We start from the raw sequence: 17,916 nt of genomic DNA, 5'->3' as shown, positions 1-17,916 counted from the left end.
ATAGTTGCCTAGAACGGTTGCTGCTCTGTGCCTCAGGGCAGTACCACTTTGATGTGGTTCCCTCTCAGCCGCCTGTCATCTTCTCACTCCAGTGCCACAGAATCCACACTGACCAGCTGCAGGCCAAGCCGTGTCCACACCCCTCAAGAAATCACCCATGAATCTGGACTCCTGGGGGACAGGTCTCCACACCTCAGAGTGAGAGTGGAGGGGAGTGCTGGGAGCTCAGAATTGCAGTTCGAAACACCAAACTTGTTGAGACCAAATGAGCAAATAAACAGATAAAAAGGCTACCAGACACACAGGCCCTCAGATGCACAATCAATCAGAAACATATAGACATACAACAACAACAACAAAAAAACAACTACAATAAAAATTATGGTAATCACAGAATGATTGAGAAAAAGAAAAAAAAAGAAAAAAGTTAAAAAACATACAAAGAAAACAAACAAACAAAAAAAAAAACCTCTAGAAATTTGATGTTAGCACTCCCAGAAACCATAAGAAGGGAAGAAGATGAAGAGAGAAGGGACAGAGAAAGAAAAAAAAGTGGTGTTCATAAAAACGTTAAAAAAGAAGAAAGAAAAAATTAAAAATAGAAAAAATAAAATAAAATAATGTATATATAAAAATAATAAAAAGTATTGATAGTTCCTCCAAGAAAATGATGAAAAAAAAGAAAAGTTGCGGAAAAAGAAAATCCATCAACCACAAAAATATTATTCTTGTATATATGTAGAAATATACATCTACATGTGTGACTTAGGGATCAACTTTTGCAAGAATATATTTATAATGCAATATACTTTCTGGACACCAGGTGGCGCTGTGAGTGGTTCTCAGGCCACAGTGTGATTCACACTTTACACTGTTACCATGGTAACCACCTACCTGGCCGATTGCCATTTTGGAGTTTCTGTAAAAGTTTTTACCTAATTGTTGCACAACTTCGGCTTGTCTGTTCAAGATAGCATTCCTATCCGACCTCCCAACTCGGTGCAGGAGTCCACTCTTCACAAATCTTTCCACTCTGCTCCCTTGTTCTCCTGCAAACTGGCAACTGCAATCGGCTGTGGGGGAGGGGCTGGCTGCTGCCAGCGGCGCAGCTGCAGCACACAGAAACCTTCTGCTTGTTTATGTGGCTCAGGGTCTAACTTTTGAGTCTGGAGATTTGAGTCCAGCCACCCGCCAGTTTGCGGCACAGCCTGAACTGCCAGCCCACACCAGTAGTTCCCACCCAAATGGTCTGGTCTATTTAATCACTCCTGTTGTTCTGAGGGAAGGTGCCCGCCCTTTCAGACAATTCAAATTGTCTGTTTCCTGGGCGGAATCCCTTCCCTTCAATTTTCCGTCCAGTTGCTTAGTCCCTTGTGGCTCTGTGCAGGGCCCCTTTCAGGTTGCTAAACTCAGCTCAGAAATAAATTTTCCTCAAATGGGTTTTGCCAGGAATTGCACGCTGCTGTCCTCTGTGAGGGAGGGACCTGCCAGCCAGCACCACCGAGCAGGAAAATCTCTACAACAAGAGTCCATGGTTTTAAATTTCACCTCAAATACAGCAATCCGCCAATTCACTGCGCATCTCCAGCTGTCTGTCTACAGCAATAATCCACGTGGGGAAAAGGTCCAGACACCCATTCCTCTCACCTGATGACTTGGGAGAGGTGGGCTACACATCCTTCCCATCCGCCATCATGTTCTGCCTCCCACTGAATGTTTTTAATTGGCTTGTCAAAGATCAAATAACAGTAAGTAGCTGGGTTTATCTCTTGGTTCCCTATTCTGTTCCATACACCTACCTCTTTGTTTTTGTGCCAGTACTGTGTTGTTTTGATCACTATCTATTTATAATATAGTCTGAGGTCTGGTAGCATAAATCCTCCTGCTTTGTTTTTATTTCTGAGTAATGTCTTGGCTATTTGAGGTTTTTTCTTATTCCATATAAAATGAACTATTATTTTTTTGAGATCTTTAAAGTATGACAGTGGAGCTTTAATAGGGATTACATTAAAATTGTGTATTGCTTTGGGTAGTATGGACATTTTAACAATGTTGATTCTTCCCAGCCATGAACATGATATGTTTTTCCATTTTGTTAGCATCTTCAGGTATTTCTTTTCTTAGAGTTTCATAGTTCTTTTTATAGAGATCTTTCACGTCCTTCATAACTACCAAATATTTTATCTTCTTTGACACTACTGTGAACAGAATAGAGTCCTTGACTCTTTTTTCAGCGTGACTATTGTTGGTATATACAATGGCTACTGATTTATGAGTATTGATTTTGTAACCTGAGACTCTGCTGTATTCCTTGATCACTTTTAAGAGTTTTGTAAAGGAATCACTGGTGTTTTTGAGATATACAACCATATCACCTGCAAAAAGTGAACTTTTGATCTCTTCTGACTCTATGTGGATACCTTGATCGCCTTTTGTTGCCTAATTGTGATGGCTAAGACTTCCATTACAATGTTAAAAAGCAGTGGAGACAATGGGCAATCTTGCCTGGTTCCTGATCTGAGTGGAAATGATTTCAATTAAAATCCATTCAATATGATATTGGCTATGGGTTTGCTGTAGATGACCTCTATCAGTTTAAGAAATGTCCCTTCTATATCAATTTTCTTAAGTGTTCTGATCATGAATGGATGCTGGATATTATTGAAAGCTTTTTGTGCATCAATTGAGAGAACCATATGGTCTTTGTTTTTTAGTTTGTTTATGTGATGAATTACATATATAGATTTATGTATATTGAACCAATCTTGAGACCCTGGGATAAAACCCACTTGGTCATGGTATATAATTTGTTTGATGTGTTGCTGGATTCTGTTTGCTAGGATCTTGTTGAATATTTTTGTATCAATATTCATTAGTGATATTGGTCTATAATTTTCTATTCTTTTTGGGTCTTTTCCTGATTTGGGGATCAAGGTGATGTTTGCTTCGAACGTGTTTGGTAGTCTTCCTTCTTTTTCTATGTTTTGGAACAGGTTGAGGAATTTAGGTACTAGTTCCTCTTTAAAGATTTGGTAGAATTGTGATGTGAAGCTGTCTGTTCCTGGGCTTTTCCTTTTAGGGAGATTTTGTATAGTTGATGCTATTTCAGAACTTGATATAGGCCTGTTCAAAATTTCCACTTCATTCTGGCTAAGTCTAGGAAAGTGGCTTGTTTCCAAGTATTGGTCTATTTACTTCATATTTTCATATTTCTGAGAATAGAGTTTCTTGAAATATTCATTAATGATTTTTCGAATTTCTGAGGAGTCTGTTGTTATTATGTCTTTACCATTTCTGATTGATGAAAGTAGAGATTTTACTCTTTTTTTCTTGGTTAGATTAGCCAAAAGTTTATCTATTTTATTGACCTTTTCAAAAAACCAACTTTTTGTTGTATTGATCTTTATATAATCCTTTTGTTTTCAATTTTATTTAATTCTGTGCTAATTTTAGTTTATTTCTTTACTTCTGCTGAGTTTGGGATTGGAATGTTCTTCCTTTTCCAGTTGCTTGAGATGTCCCATTAAGTTGTTAACTTCCTCAGTTTCTGTTCTCTTGAGAAAGGCTTGCAGTATTATAAATTTTCCTCTTAGAACTACCTTTCTCGTATCATAGAGGTTCTGATAATGCATGTCTTCATTGTCATTTTGTTCCAAAAATTTGGTAATTTACTTCTTTTTTTTTTTTTTTTTAGAGGCAGAGTTTCACTTTATGACCCTTGGTAGAGTGCCATGGCATCATACAGCTCACAGCAACCTCCAACTCCTGGGCTTAAGCGATTCTCTTGCCTCAGCCTCCCAAGTAGCTGGGACTACAGGTGCCTGCCACAACGCCTGGCTATTTTTTGGTTGCAGTTTAGCCGGGGCCGGGTTTGAGCCCGCCACCCTTGGTATATGGGGCCGGCACCTTACCGACTGAGCCTCAGGTGGCACCCGGTAATTTACTTCTTAATCTCATCTATGACCCAGCTATTATTCAGCATAGGGTTATTTAGTTTCTATGCTTCTGGATGATATGAGTATGCAGATTCCTGTTGTTATTGAGTTCAACTTTCATTCCATATGGTCAAAGAAGATGCAAGGAATAAATTCTATTCTTTTAAATTTACTGAGGTTAGACTTGTGGCATAAGATGAGATCAATTTTGGCATATGTTTCAAAGGCTGATGAGAAGAATTTGGATTCAGTTTGTTAGGATGAAATGTTCTGTAGATGTCTATTAAATCCAATTATTGAATGTTGATGTTTAAGTCTAAAATGTCTTTGCTTAGCTTTTTTTTGGAGGATCTATCCAACACTGCCAAACAATTGTTAAAATCTCTGACTATTGTGCTGCTGGAGGAAATCAAGGTGCTCATGTCTGTTAAGTCTCTCATATAAATTGAAGTGCATTTTGGTTGGGTTTATAAATGTTAATAATTGAAATCATGTTGAATGTTACCCTTAACAAATATGAAGTGACCATGCTTATCTTTCCTTACTTTTGTTGGTTTAAAGACTATTGTATGTGTGAATAAAATTGCAACACCCACTTTTTTCTGATTTCTATTTGCCTGAAATATAGATGACCATCCATTAACCCCGAGACTATATTTATCTTTTAAGGTAAGATAAGTTTTTTGTATGCAGCAGATATCTGGCCTGAGTTTTTCTATGCAGTCAGCCAACCTGTGCCTCTTTAGATAGCAATTTAAGCCATTCACATTAATTGTAAATATTGATAAGCCTGGAAGTATTTTGGGTATCGAGTTTTTCAAAAGTCCAGAGAACATTTTTAATCCTTTCACCACTGTGGAAGTTGGAATTTGATCAAAAGTTTCTGAATGAGTTTATTTTTGTGGTGGGGGATTGTTCTGGTCATTATGGAGGATAGGTCTGAGAGTATACTGGAGTGCTGGTTTAGTTATGGCAAATTTCTTCAAAATGTGCATGTCATTAAAGAATTTAATTTCTCCATCATAAATGAAACTCAGTTTCACTGGATACAGGACCCTGGTTTGAAAGTTATTTTGTTTTAGGAGATTAAAAGTCGATGACCACCCTCTTCTTGCTTGAAAGGTTTCAGGAGAGAGATCTTCAGTCATTCTAATATTCTAATATTCTTCCTCTTATTTTTTATTATTATTTTTTTTTACATCTGGCTACTTGCAGAATTATCTCCTTCATTTTAACTTTGGAAAAATTAACTATAATGTGCCTAAATGTCTTATTTGTGTTGAGTCATGCTGGTGTTCTGAAACTGTTTCCTATCTGAATTTCAGAATCTCTTGGCAGGTCTGGAAAGTTCCCCTTCATTATCTCATGAAGAAGAATCTCTGTGTCTTTCGAAGCCACCTCGTCACCCTCAGTAATTCCTCTAAGGCGAATATTAGTTTTCTTCGAATTATCCCAGAGCTCTCTGAGAGAATGATCCATTTTTGCTCTCTATTTCTCTTCGTCTTTGAGCATTTGAGAGCGTTCAAAAGCTTTGTCTTCAATGTCAGAAATCCTTTATTCTGCCTGCTCCATTCTGTTACTGAGTGATTCTACTGGATTTTTCAGATCTTAGAGGGCTTCAAATTCTTGTCTCAATGTGTTCAAGTCTTTGGTGATTTTGTCTTTGAATTCATTGAATTCTCGAGACAACTATTGAAATGCTCCTTGAATTTCTAATTCCAACTTTACCTCCATTCTATTAATCTTATTTTCCATCCAGATTCTGAATTTTATTTCTGATATCTCAGCCATCTGTTTATGAATGGGATCTTCAGTTGTGCCCACCATGTCATTCATTGGGGGGGGTGGGAGTTGATCTACTCTGGTTATTCATGTTACCAGAGTTTTTCCGCTGGTTCCACCAAATGTTTATTTTATACTGTTTGGCTAGATGAGCAGATAAGGTGAAGTTGGGTTGGGGGCTCCTGGAGTAGTGATTAACCAGCCCTTTGTCTAAGAGTTGGGACTGGTGTCTGTACCTTTTCCCCTAAAGCTTTGAAAAGGATCCATACATTGCTATGGCCTGAGAAACTGGGGACCTGCTTGGTTTGGTGGGGCTAAGTGGTTCTGTCTTGTTTTCAGCTGGTCTCTGTCCTACCCTAGTGAATTAGTTACTCTGGGTTGAAGTTGCAGCTGTGGAGAAATACCAACAATTAAGTCACTCCACCCCCCACAGGCAACAACTGGAAAAGGAAAATCAAACCTACCCACAACCACACAACCACAAACCTTACCACCTTGGATAGTCCTTGGGTGATTGTCCCAGTTCAAGAGATCCAAATTGATCGTCCCAGTCAGCACTGGTCTCAGATGGGAGAGTTCAAAAGGTCTCCGGCAACTAGATAGCAGGGGTCTGCTGGCAGCTTAAGCATGACTCACTCTGGTGCTCCATGTTGTCAGAAGGACCCACCCAGTAAATGAATTAGTCTGGGAAAGTTGTTGCCTCCTTCCCCACCTAGCACCTCTGTCACACTCAGTCCCTGGTAACCCCACAGGACTGTGACCAAGTCCCCTCCTATGAGCAGATGCTCTAGGGGTTTGTGCCTGCCTGAGTGACAGGGAGATCTATGTCTCCTCAGCCAGTCTGCCACTTTTTGCCACTTATCCAGCTGGGGTAGCTAAGCCCTTGCAACCTTGGGTTCATAATGGAGGCTGAGGTGTTTTACACATTTCCAGCCCCAACCCTGATTGATGTTGCTGACAGAACTGAACTATTTCACAGAATTTGTTTCTGTCCCAGCTATATTCCCATGGCATATCAGAAGCTGTTTGAGTTCACAGAAACTGTGACTGAGCCCCGGTCTTTACCACTGCCTAGAGCTGTGTCTGTCTCAGCTGCAGTCTGTGTTGGGGTGGGTTAGGTTAGAGCTCACATTCATCTTTCAGTTCCAGTCTCTGCCCACCTGCCTTTGTCTCAGCTATGATCCCCTAAGGACCAGGTGCTTCTTAGGCTTACTAAAGCAGTTCTTCTGTCTCAGCTCCATCCTGGGAGTATGCCATCTCTTCACCTGTCCCTGCCACACCCTTCCCAGGCAGGTACCTCCTCAGACACACCCTATAGTCACAGGGCCTGTGTTTCCATCCCAGATCTGTTACATCAGTGGCTGCCACTGGATAAGATGCCTGGCTTCCTCTGGTTGGCCAGAAAGACAGGGAGTGTCTCTTCATAATATCGCCAGGGCTGTGATCCCTATTGTTTCTGCCACTGCTGCTGCTCTGTGCTAGGGGGGCACTGCCTCTCCCTCTCCCATATGGTTCCCTCAGTTAACCATATTCTCCTTACTCCCATTTCTCAGAATTAACACAGACCAGCAACACCCCACACCCTGTCCACACCTCTCAAGAAAATGCCCAAGAATCTGGACAACATGGGGGATAGGCCTTCAGCTCTTGGGGTGAGAGTGGAGGGGAGTGCTGGGAGTTCAGAATCGCAGGAGAGAATATATACAGTTTTATACAGTCTTATGCCTGGCAGGATAGTGCCATGGCATATTCATAAGTCCTCTTTAGGGAAAGAGTTCCGGTTTTTAGAAGGGCTCTCCCATGGGATAAAACAGGAGGGAATCTGAACTCTGTTCACTTGTTTGTATAGACTATACTGCGAGCTGTTCTCATGGGGGAGGGGATTCCCATTCGCTTGGCAATGGATTCTGTACCTATTGTTTGTTTCTTGGGGTTGCAGCTTGCCTAAGCAGGGCCGATGTGTGTTCTTCAACCTTCTCTCTAGGTGAGCTCCAAACCATTGACTTACTTGCTAAACCTCTGTCCTTTAACTCTCCTTTGGATGGGAGCTTCTGTGGAAAGCTGATTCTAGTTGGCCATCTTGCCTCTGCTCCCCCTTAATTATGTTTTAAATGGAACATTTTCAAACCCCTTGTGAATCTGAAATTATGGTTGTTTTACATGTGAAAGTCCAAATTTGCCTTGCTTGTATCATAAACTTTCCCACTCTAAACTCTGTAGCTCTTTATTAAGTTTTATTGAGATAAATTTTTATGAGATATAACAATTAAGTTCACGAATTTGCCACCATGCCCTGGCATTGGCATGTTGCACGAGGGGTGCCCAAGTGGCTGATGATGCAGATGTAAACCTTGCTATTGAAATAGTATTGGGCAAGAAATGACTAAAATCTCTGAGTGGCAAGTAGTGAAGTTCTTTATTTTTGACCAGCTTAAATAGCCAGTTCTGCATGTACACATTATTAATCAACAATCACATAAAGACCACAGGGGCATATTGCAAAAAAAAACAATTAACCTTTCCCTGGAACCTGCTAGTCTACTGATTAACATTCTTCTAACTTCTATGCTACCTAAAATAACAATCATGAAAAACATGTTGTCCTCCAAATGTCCACAAACAACTGAGTCACAAAATCACAGTGAGGGAGTAGACTGATTGTATGCCTGCTTTCTGGAAGCCCTAAAGCACCTGAAGGGCAGAAACTCATTATCTCACTTACCCACAGCCTAGAGGTACCAATAGCTTACTAACACATGCCTTGCATTCATCAGCCTCCTGACCGTATCTCTGATGTTGGTTGTTTATCTCTGAGCAATCAGGCTTAATGGTAAGCTTTGTCACTGATGATGGACTTTAACCTCCAAACAATCAGGCTTAACAGCTTTGTTTGTGAGTTTAGCCTGGTCTCAACGGATCTGTGTAAGCGAGAAATCGAAACTGCTTTTTCTCAGGTAGCTTGGGCACAGAAACATATAGGTTTTTTTTTTGCCTATATTGGCAACACTGTATAAACAGCTCAGTAAGGTCTCATAACCTTGCTATATCAGTGTCTCATAGTTGTGTTTGTGTTGATGTGTGGCAGTGTCTTGCTGAGTAGCATTCATTATTGTTGTTCTGTGTTTTTTATGGGATGTCACAAGAACGTTGGAACTTAAATTAGGAGCAGTGAACTAACATTAAATTTCTTGTTAAACTTGACAAGAGTGAAAGTGAAATCGGTGATATGTTAGTCTAAGTTTATGGGGATAGTGCCATGAAGAAAACTGCAGTGTATAAATGTATTAAATGTTTTTCTGAGGGGAGAGAAAGCATCATTAATGAAAATAGGTCAAGGAGATCAGTAAGGAGCAGAACTGACAAAAACATTGTAAAAATTCATTCAATTGTGGGCCAAAATCATTCATTCAATTGTGGGCCAAAATCATTGGCTGACTATGAGAAGAATTTCAGAGCAAATAAACATTGATAAATTAACAGGAAAATCTTGACCAAGAGCTCATGGCTCTTGCATCATGACAATGCACCAGCTCACATGGCACTGTCTATGAGGGACATTTTACCTGGTAAACAAATAATTGTACTGTAACACCATGCCTGTTCACCTGGTCTGGTCCCCAGTGACTTTTTTCATTACATGAAGATAAAGGAAATATTCAAAGGAAGACATTTTGAAGACATGCAGGACATCAAAGGTAATATGATGACAGCTTTGATGGCAAATCCAGGGAAATTGCTTTGAAGGGTGGACTAGGTGCTGGCATTGGTGCATAGCTTCCAAGAGGTGACCATAGTTATATTTAGCAGTGAGATATGTAGCACTTTTGTTAGGATGAGTTTACAAAACTTAATTGTCAGACCCCTCATATGTACTGAAAAATTCACTTGTTTGAAATGTATAATGTAGTGGATTAGCATATCCATGGCATTGTGCACCCCTAACAACAATCTATTTTAGAATGTGTTCATGACCTCAAAAAGAAATCCCATTCATGTTAACAGCCACTCTCATTCCCACTACCCCCCCCCCCCACCCAACCCTGGCAACCACTAATCTATTTCTGTCTCTATGGATTTACCTATTCCATTTGGTATAAATGGAACCACACAATATATGGCTTTTTGTATCTGGCTTCTTTTACTTTTTTTTCTGAGACAGAGCCTCAGGCTGTTGACCTGGGTAGAGTGCTGTGGCATCCCAGCTCACAGCAACCTCCAACTCCTAGGCTCAAGTGATTCTCCTGCTTCCACCTCCAAAGTAGCTGAGACTACAGGCGCCCGCCACAACACATGGCTATTTTTTGGTTGCAGCCATTTTTGTTGTTTGATGGGCCCAGGCTGATTCAAACCCTCCAGCTCAGGTGTATGTGGCTGGTGCCTTAGCTCCTTGAGCCACAGGTGCCTAGCCTGGCTTCTTTTACTTAATATTTTCAAGGTTTTTCCATGTTTTACCATATATTTGTACTTCATTCCTTTTTGTTGCCGAATAATATTCCATTGTATGGACATTTTGTTTATCAGCTCTATACAATTACCATACTATTGCTGGACATGTGGGTTATTTCCTTTTTTTTTTTTTTTTTAGATATTTTGAATATGCTATGAAACTTCATGTGCAAATTTTGAGTGTGGATATTTTTTCATTTCTCTTAGGAATATATCTAGGAGGAGAAATGCTGAGTCATAGCTTAACTCTATTTTTAACCCTTTGAGAAATTGACAATTTTCCAAAGTACTGGTTCCATTTTACGTTTTCACCAATAGTCTACAAGTTCCAATTCCTCCATGTCCTTGTCAAAGCCTGTCATTGTCTGTCTTTTTTTTTTTCTTTAAGTATTGCCTTTATTTATTTCTGGAATTAAAAACTATCCTGTAGCCATAGATTAGGTGGAGAAACAGTATTATAATATCACCCTGGAAAGGAATTAATTCCTTGGTAAAATTTGAAATCTTTGAAGTAGTTGAGGTAGTCGAAACTACTTTATGAAGAGGATGAAATGAAAACTGAGGAACCTTCAGAAAGAATTACTCTCTCAGCACTCCTTTGGCAGGATGTATCTATCCATAAAGCAAGGTAGCTACTAATATCTGGTCTTTTTAGAAACAGTAATAGGAGTAGGGTAAGATATCTGAGTTTGAGCTTCAGAATTATACTTCAGGGATTCTTAAATGTTCTCTGGCAGTTAAATTAGAACATCCTTCTCACTTGAAACTGAAGAGATTTGTTTGAAGATATTTCCTGCAATTCTTCCAAAAGTCAGGTTTGGAAGTGAATATCTGGGTTAACCTAGGCAGCTTTTACATCAAACCTCTCAATGTGAGTTACAATGAAAGAATATTGTTGCCTTATAGCTAGTTTATTCTCAAGGCTCAATAGGACAGTTTTGTGACAAGATTCAAGAGGCTACAAGGTATTTTGCAGCATATTACATTAAACGGGTAATGCAAAGGCAAGGCATATAGAAACTGAAAGCCATCCACAGCCAGGAATAAAGAACTACTATTATGTTTGCCATTTAGTGGTATAATGGCCTATACTTCTGAATCCCTATAAAGCTATTTTGCAGCTATTTTGCTTGTGGCCAGTCCAAGTTTTGAATAGATATACCTAGACTCCCTCAGCTGGGTTACAAATATCTTTTATAATCCTTAGATAATAGACCTTACTTAACCAGCTAGAAAAATGTAAATATACAATTTTCTTTCTTTTTTTTTTTTTGTAGAGAGTCTCACTTTATTGCCCTTGGTAGAGTGCCATGGGGTCACACAGCTCACAGCAACTTCCAACTCCTGGGCTTAGGTGATTCTCTTGCCTCAGCCTCCTGAGTAGCTGGGAATACAGGTGGTCACCACAACGCCTAGCTATTTTTTTGTTGCAATTTGGCTGGGGCCAGGTTTGAACCCGCCACCCTTGGTATATGGGGCTGATGCCCTATCCACTGAGCCACAGGCGCTGCCCATAAATATACAATGTTTTGAAATGACATTAAGGACTGGACATATCTTACCTAACAATTGCAATCAGTGTAACCTGGCTTATTGTACCCTCAATGAATCTCCAACAATAAAAATAAAATAAAATTTAAAAAAAAGGACTAGACACATCAAATATGAAGTAGTAACTGAGAAAGAAAATAACAGAATTTCAGCCTTCTGTAAATCAAGTTTTATACTATGTTTGAGCATATAATAACCAAATTACTCAAGATAGGCAACTGTGGTGATTACATGACCATCTAAAATATATAAGTACTCCCCTGATCCTGACACTTTTTGGTACTATAATATAATCTATTTTAAGATATCTGTGTAGCCTACTGTGGAAATAAATTTTAGAAATTAGTGAGGTTTCTAATTTCCATACCATACCACCTTACACAAATTTTTAAATTATAAAAAACATAAAACTCTCCCCAGCGTATTATGAGCTGTGGGATAACAGGATAATAATTGTTTCATAAAGTGCACTGAGTTCCAGGGGCAAATAGTGATAGAAATTAACTATTCCAATTTGTCCCATTTTCATGATTACAGACATTACTGGGCAGGATGGGTAAACAAAGCAAATAAAGCAAACGCCTCCTCCCCCAATCATTTCATCAGATGCAGCATTTTGGCATTGTTAGAATATATGCAGGTTGATTTAATTCAGTGACATGGGTTACAGCTGGCAGCAGCAAATCTTTGCAATTTAGGCCCTTCTTCCACAGCGCTTCCAAGTATCTTCATTCCTGAACTACACCATGGTGTTCACTGCAACACTTTTTTTTTTTTTTTAATTTTTGGGGATTCATCTGCAACATTCTTGGAGATTTCACATTTTAATCTGACACCTCTCTTTAAGGCAGGGAACTGTTAAAAGCTGTCATCTTCTTTGCTAATCCAGGCCACTAGTAGCTTAACTGTTAGTTACTACATTAAAATAAAACTGCTCCCAAGCACTGACTAAAAATGTGCCCAGATCCCTTTTCAGAGCATAAGTTCCATGAGAGAAAAAAGAGGTCCTAACCAATTGCTTTCATTACCAATGACTCCAGTACAGTGTACATAATGTCTTTTGCAGCAAAAATCAAGAGGTCGGGCAATCTTGATGATCCTGGCTAGTTGATCACTACATACAAGGTATAGTTAAAGCTGATTCAAAATTAAATATTGCAATCATAATCCCAAGAAATTATTCCATGTTAGCACACTGAATTCTTGCAAGATGCTAGAAAAAGTGACAAATCATCAAAGCAAAGAGTTCACCTTTTAAAACTTGAGGAAAACATCAAGGAGGAGGAAATAGAACCCTTCTCTCCTAAATTCCTCATGAAATCTGATGGCTATATCCACAGCCTTAGTTGACAAAATCCAAAGTCCTCAATGGCCTGATATGAGGAATCTGTTTTCAAGGTGACTGTCAAGAAGAGTTTTCAGGCTTTTCTTTGCCATGGCCCATGAACTCCAAACCTTCAATAGAAATTTCTTTCTCCTTTATTGCTTTCTGAACACACTGCTGGTAATGCTTGAAGAGGTTGGTGCACGGATCTCAGAACTGTCCCCCTTGAGAAATTTGTCAGCAAACCAGCAATTGAAGTACTGGTCGTAGTCACGCTTCATGTCCGTGCAGGCCTCCCCTGTGCTGTTCATGGCTACAGTCTGTCTGTCTGTCTTTTGTATTACAGCCATCCTAAACTGAAGTAGTATCTCAGTGTAGTTTTGATTTGCATTTCTATAATTACCAAAAATATGGGGGCATCTTTTTATATGTTTATTGGCCATTTATATATCTTCTCTGGAAACATGTCTATTCAGATTGTTCGCCCATTTTTTCCCTTTGATTGTGTTATTTGTTTTTTATACATTGAGTTGTAAGGGTTCCTTATATATCCCAGAAACAGGTCTTTTGTCAGATATATGATGTATAGACATTTTATCTCATTCTGTGGGTCATCTGTTCAATTTCTTCATAGTGTTATTGGATGCACAAAGTTTTTAATTCTGATAGTTTTGTCTAGTTTTTTTCTAGTCTAGTTTTTTCTTGTCACGTAAATATTTAGTGCTATAACTAAAAAAACCATTGTCTAACTCAAGATCACAAAGATTTACTTCTATATTTTCATTTTTCTTATATATAAATGGGGTTACTATATACCTCCCTCATGTAACTATTGTGTGGGTGATACATGTAAAATCCTTAGAACGATGCTATCTAAATAATGAGTTCTTAGTAAATAAATGTAAGCATGAACATTATTATCACTGATGCTATTTTTCAGAATATTAATTCTGTGCATTCTCTGTAAAATATGGATTCAATTTTTATATTTGTATTTAATTTCCTTGAAATTCTCTCTCTTCTTGCCCATTTCATCCCACCCTGTTTTTTCTTCTTCTCCCTCTATTCTTATGATCATCTCTTTTAGATCCATAGAGTTGGACCTTGCTCTCTAGTTGATGCCTGTTTTAGGACGAAAAAGAAAAGCATTTCAGATTTAGAGTAGACCATTTCCGCTGAATGTAGTCTTGCACCTATTTTTGTTTTTTCTTCTTTTTTTTCTATTAAATCATAGCTGTGTACATTAATGTGATCATGGGGCACCATACACTGTTTTTTTTTTTTTTTAATTTTTTTTTTTTTTATTGTTGGGGATTAATTCAGGGTACAATAAACTAGGTTACACTGATTGCAATTGTTAGGCAAAGTCCCTCTTGCAATCATGCCTTGCCCCCATAAAGTGTGACACACACCAAGGCCCCACCCACCTCCCTCCTTCCCTCTTTCTGTTTCCCCCCCCCATAACCATAATTGTCATTAATTGTCCTCATATCAAAATTGAGTACATAGGATTCATGCTTCTCCATTCTTGTGATGCTTTACTAAGAATAATGACTTCCATGTCCATCCAGGTTAATACAAAGGATGTAAAGTCTCCATTTTTTTTTATGGCTGAATAGTATTCCATGGTATACATATACCACAGCTTGTTAATCCATTCCTGGGTTGGTGGGCATTTAGGCTGTTTCCACATTTTGGTGATTGTAAATTGAGCTGCAATAAACAGTCTAGTACAAGTGTCCTTATGATAAAAGGATTTTTTTCCTTCTGGATAGATGCCTAGTAATGGGATTGCAGGATCAAATGGGAGGTCTAGCTTGAGTGCTTTGAGGTTTCTCCATACTTCCTTCCAGAAAGGTTGTACTAGTTTGCAGTCCCACCAGCAGTGTAAAAGTGTTCCCTTCTCTCCACATCCACGCCAGCATCTGCAGTTTTGAGATTTTGTGATGTGGGCCATTCTCACTGGGGTTAGATGATATCTCAGGGTTGTTTTGATTTGCATTTCTCTAATATATAGAGATGATGAACATTTTTTCATGTGTTTGTTAGCCATTCGTCTGTCATCTTTAGAGAAAGTTTTATTCATATCTCTTGCCCATTGATATAAGGGATTGTTGGCTTTTTTCATGTGGATTAATTTGAGTTCTCTATAGATCCTAGTTATCAAGCTTTTGTCTGATTGAAAATATGCAAATATCCTTTCCCATTGTGTAGGTTGTCTCTTTGCTTTGGTTATTGTCTCCTTAGCTGTACAGAAGCTTTTCAGTTTAATGAAGTCCCATTTGTTGATTTTTGTTGTTGTTGCCAATTGCCATGGCAGTCTTCTTCATGAAGTCTTTCCCCAGGCCAATATCTTCCAGTGTTTTTCCTATGCTTTCTTGGAGGATTTTTATTGTTTCATGCCTTACGTTTAAGTCCTTTATCCATCTTGAATCAATTTTTGTGAGTGGGGAAAGGTGTGGGTCCAGTTTCAGTCTTTTATATGTAGACATCCAGTTCTCCCAACACCATTTATTGAATAGGGAGTCTTTCCTCCAAGGTATGTTCTTGTTTGGTTTATCAAAGATTAGGTGGTTGTAAAATGTTAGTTTCATTTCTTGGTTTTCAATTCGAATCCAAGTGTCTATGTCTCTGTTTTTGTGCCAGTACCATGCTGTCTTGACCACTATGGCTTTGTAGTACAGCCTAAAATCTGGTATGCTGATGCCCCCAGCTTTATTTTTGTTACAGAGAACTGCCTTAGCTATACGGGGTTTTTTCCGGTTCCATACAAAACGCAGAATCATTTTTTCCAAATCTTGAAAGTACGATGTTGGTATTTTGATAGGAATGGCATTGAATAGGTAGATTGCTTTGGGAAGTATAGACATTTTAACAATGTTGATTCTTCCCATCCATGAGCATGGTATGTTCTTCCATTTGTTAATATCCTCTGCTATTTCCTTTCTGAGGATTTCATAGTTTTCTTTACAGAGGTCCTTCACCTCCTTCGTTAGGTATATTCCTAGGTATTTCATTTTCTTTGAGACTATGGTGAAGGGAGTTGTGTCCTTAATTAGCTTCTCATCTTGACTGTTATTGGTGTACACAAAGGCTACTGACTTGTGGACATTGATTTTATATCCTGAAACATTACTGTATTTTTTGATGAGTTCTAGGAATCTTGTGGTTGAGTCTTTGGGGTTCTCTAAGTATAAGATCATGTCGTCAGCAAAGAGGGAGAGTTTGACCTCCTCTGCTCCCATTTGGATTCCCTTTATTTCCTTGTCTTGCCTAATTGTATTGGCTAGAACTTCCAGCACTACGTTGAATAGTAAAGGTGACAGAGGACAACCTTGTCTGGTTCTAGTTCTAAGAGGAAAAGCTTTCAGTTTTACTCCATTCAGTAAAATATTAGCTGTGGGTTTGTCATAGATAGCTTCAATCAGTTTTAGAAATGTGCCACCTATGCCTATACTCTTCAGTGTTCTAATTAGAAAAGGATGCTGGATTTTATCAAATGCTTTTTCTGCATCTATTGAGAGGATCATGTGATCTTTATTTTTGCCTCTGTTAATATGGTGGATAACGTTTATAGACTTGCATATGTTAAACCAGCCTTGCATCCCTAGGATGAAGCCTACTTGATCATGATGAATGACTTTTTTGATGATAAGCTGTAATCTATTGGCTAGGATTTTGTTGAGAATTTTTGCGTCTATGTTCATGAGTGAGATTGGTCTGAAATTCTCCTTTTTGTTTGGGTCTTTTCCTGGCTTTGGTATCAGGGTGATGTTTGCTTCATAGAATGTGTTGGGGGAAGATTCCTTCTTCCTCAATTTTTTGGAATAATTTCTTCAGTACAGGAATAAGCTCTTCCTTGAAGGTTTGATAGAATTCTGGAGTAAAGCCATCTGGACCAGGGCATTTTTTGGTTGGAAGATTTTTTATTGTTTCTTTGATCTCAGTGCTTGAAATTGGTCTGTTCAGGAGCTCTATTTCTTCCTGGCTGAGTCTAGGGAGAGGGTGTGATTCCAAATATTGATCCATTTCTTTCACATTGTCAAATTTCTGGGCATAGAGTTTCTGGTAGTATTCAGAGATGATCTCTTGTATCTCTGTGGGATCAGTTGTTATTTCCCCTTTATCATTTCTGATTGAGGTTACTAGAGATTTTACTTTTCTCTTCCTCGTTAGTGTGGCCAATGGTTTATCTATTTTATTTATTTTTTCAAAAAACCAACTCCTTGTTTCATTAATTTTCTGAATGATTCTTTTGTTTTCAATTTCATTGATCTCTGATTTGATTTTGGATATTTCTTTTCTTCTTCTGAGTTTAGGCTTAGATTGTTCTTCTTTTTCCAATTCCATAAGATCTCTTGTGAGATTGTTGATGTGCTCTCTTTCTGTTTTTCAAATGTAGGCATCTAAAGCGATGAATTTTCCTCTCAAAACTGCTTTTGCAGTATCCCAGAGGTTTTGGTAGCTTGTGTCTTCATTGTTGTTATGCTGAAGGAAGTTAATGATTACCTGTTTTATTTCTTCCTGCACCCATCTGTTATTCAACAGAAGATTGTTTAGTTTCCATGCCTTTGGGTGGGGTCGAGCATTTTTGTTAGAGTTGAGTTCCACCTTTAGTGCCTTATGGTCTGAGAAGATACAAGGTAAAATTTCAATTCTTTTGATTCTGTTGATATTTGTTTTTTGTCCCAGGATATGATCAATTTTGGAGATGTTCTGTGGGGTGATGAGAAGAATGTATATTCTTTATCTTTGGGATGTAGTGTTCTATATGCGTCTATCAAGCACAGTTGTTCTAGGGTCTCATTTAAGTCTCTTATATCCTTGTTTAATTTCTGTTTAGAGGATCTGTCCAGCTCTGTAAGAGGAGTGTTAAGG

At 38.6% G+C, this 17,916-nt stretch overlaps 1 long non-coding RNA gene and 1 pseudogene across 2 annotated transcripts in view; one reads left to right on the top strand and one right to left on the bottom strand.

Annotated features, from left to right (window-relative positions):
• Window positions 1–1,496: 1,496 nt before the first annotated feature.
• Window positions 1,497–17,916, top strand: part of LOC128560079 (uncharacterized) — a 38,318-nt gene continuing 21,898 nt past the window's right edge. For both annotated transcript variants that reach the window (XR_008372882.1, XR_008372881.1), the window contains exon 1: window positions 1,497–1,748. This is a non-coding gene — a long non-coding RNA (uncharacterized LOC128560079). The remainder of the gene's footprint in view (window positions 1,749–17,916) is intronic.
• LOC128560078 (TP53-regulated inhibitor of apoptosis 1-like) lies at window positions 13,120–13,349 on the bottom strand (annotated as a pseudogene).

Source organism: Nycticebus coucang, chromosome 11 (assembly GCF_027406575.1).
Source record: "Nycticebus coucang isolate mNycCou1 chromosome 11, mNycCou1.pri, whole genome shotgun sequence".
Taxonomy (NCBI): Eukaryota; Metazoa; Chordata; class Mammalia; order Primates; family Lorisidae; genus Nycticebus; species Nycticebus coucang.
Note: the sequence above shows the minus strand (reverse complement) of the source record. Positions and strands in the feature narration are given on the sequence as shown.